This window comes from Palaemon carinicauda, chromosome 16 (genome assembly GCF_036898095.1).
Source record: "Palaemon carinicauda isolate YSFRI2023 chromosome 16, ASM3689809v2, whole genome shotgun sequence".
Lineage (NCBI taxonomy): Eukaryota > Metazoa > Arthropoda > Malacostraca > Decapoda > Palaemonidae > Palaemon > Palaemon carinicauda.
Genome location: NC_090740.1, coordinates 36,043,843 through 36,046,342, shown reverse-complemented (window position 1 = coordinate 36,046,342; position 2,500 = coordinate 36,043,843). Strand labels below are relative to the sequence as shown.

Here is a 2,500-nt window from a genome sequence, read left to right as displayed (position 1 = left end):
TTGACTCAAATGGAGTTACCTTAATTGATTAAAAGATTGTAATCCTTGAATGAGACTTAAGATACCCCCATCCTCCAACACAGATTGCCATGATAATTCCTAATGGCCGTGGTTGGAGAAGGGTGGCTCTCATATCCAGCGTGCTTGGCGTCTCCGATCAACGAGAGAGCGCCGTTAGTAATGTTTCATGGCTGCAAGCATTACTCTTGTCATGATTATTACAAAGGATAAGTGTGTTGTAATAACTGAATTTCCATCAAAGATTATTTTCTTTGTGACATTAATCTCAACTATCACCCCAAAATTTGTATTTTTGTCGCAAAATGAAAATGTTTCCAGTCTGTGTTATTTTGACAGCACCAAATTCAACTGCTCTTTTTATTTCCGTAGTCTAGTTTGGGATGTGTTAAAACAAAATTGATCATCTGATGTCACAAAACATATAAGATGTCTGTTATACATTTAATAACACCGATAGGGAAGAATTGAGTGTTGAAACATCGTATTGATTAAAAAGAAACACCTTAGGGGTTGCAGACAGCAGAGCAAAACAGAACCAATTGAATTGTTTAACTGTCGCTTTCAAAGCCCATAAACATTGCATTGCTCTTTATCCTTGTTAGACTTGAAAGACAAGACGTATTGCTCACGTCTGTTGCAACTTTATGAAGAGAGGATGTCCTGGAATGTCGATTGTCCTGAGAAAAAAACACAAATAAGACATTGTCGATCAGCTTCTATTGCGATAACCGATAAAGCAATATATCAATCACTTGAACTCCACCAGCCCCTCACGCTGACTTCGCTCAGTAAGATGGTAAGGGAAAGGATCATAGAGTACATCCTGCGCAAGGTTAAAAATGCTTGCTTACTGGTTAATGTTGCGATAGTTGTTATAAATCCGGAATTAAAGCTTTCAGCATCAGCTCATTTTCAAATTGCAGCCATTCTTCACTGGAAGATATACCCAGTTATCAATTTTACTCATGCTGATGCTTCGATATTAATAATTAGATTTGCTTGCGATGTATTTATCCTCGTATCTTCCCTTACATCATTCCGCTTGGCAAAAATATCAGCAACTCCTTGAGTGCATCATACTAGTTTACATACATACGGACTTAATTCTCTGATGATTCATTCATAGGGGCGTAAGATTACAAATAAAATACTTTTCATTCATTGTCGCTGTCGGCGAAAAGAGCAGATTCGTTTATCCTAATGCTGTACGATAAGTTTTCCCGCAGCATCCGGGCAGATCATGGCTCAAAGTTATTCGGGGTCAATTTGCGTTGTCCTTCAGTTTCTCGCAGACAGTGAAAGGTACAACGTACACCTTCTGGCTCTTGGTGCGAACTTGCTCTGTTGGCCTGGTGTTGGATATACGTGACATGAAATTGTAAATCTTCCGATAAGGTATGTAATTATTTTAATGAGTGCTATAATTATTGATTTGTTTACCGTCATTATATAAACTCGTACAGATCTTGCAGCTTAATAATGTATAGTTCGCTAAAGGCACGATTTAATATAATTTTCTTCTCTAAGAAAAACGTGTGATTTTCTTTAAGAAAGGGTAATAAAAACTGTAAATATTATACAAAATCAATTTGAAAATTCTCAAGGATCACCTGAAATTAGAGTGAGGGGGCTTCATAATTTACGCTAGTAGCACACATTGAATTTGAGAATATCCCAAGCTAGATTTATGGATCTGGGTTTAGTCCAGATTGGAAAATCATGATCAGTTATGTTACACATATATGAGCATTTTCTTTAATGCTGGATATCTCTTGTTTTAATTTGTAAATTCGTGAATCTTAACGGAAAGAAAATCACATCCTTAGATGTAACTTTGACTATAATTCTGAGAAATCAAGAGAGAGAGAGAAGAGAGAATCACATTTACTCCCCCACTTGAATTTGTATTTTCGTAAGCGAGTTCCATCTGGTCTCTCAAAGTTTTCATAGACAATTAAGGTTTTAATAGCTGAAGTTGAGTGCTTTTCGCAAGCCCTCCTGCATTGGTGGTGCTTTCTGAAGCCGGAGTTTCGTATAATTTGCTTTGAGAACTTTAGTGCGTTAATTCCCGCTGGGGCTGCTGTGGCCGAGATGTGTTTATGTCAAAAGTATGAACATACTAATGAGAGATTTATAGCAGGCACATTTTCATCAATGGCATTTCAAAAATTCTCTTTTTTTTCTTTCTTTATCTACTAAGTAAGATTGCTGGTCTGTAAGGAGTTTTATAGTATTTTCCAGTTAATATTACTGTATAAAAACAAGAGAAGTAATAAATTATCTCGGATGATCAATTAAATCAAGTGATATGACTCACGTTGATATAAATCGTATTCTGTTTTTTTTTTCAAATGAGGAAACTTTTTCATCTGTGATTTTGATATTATTGTTATTATCAGCAACAACCCCATATCATTTTAACTTTCAATATAGTGCTGGTATATTTCAAAGGTAATTAAAAATAAAGGTCAATATAAAA

The 2,500-nt window shown here is 35.6% G+C and overlaps 1 protein-coding gene across 1 annotated transcript in view; it reads left to right on the top strand.

Annotated features, from left to right (window-relative positions):
* Positions 1-1,287: 1,287 nt before the first annotated feature.
* The window catches only part of LOC137655719 (uncharacterized), a 14,242-nt gene continuing 13,029 nt past the window's right edge, over positions 1,288-2,500 (top strand). The window contains exon 1 of the mRNA XM_068389733.1: positions 1,288-1,416. The gene's annotated coding sequence lies outside the window, so the exon portion shown is untranslated. The remainder of the gene's footprint in view (positions 1,417-2,500) is intronic.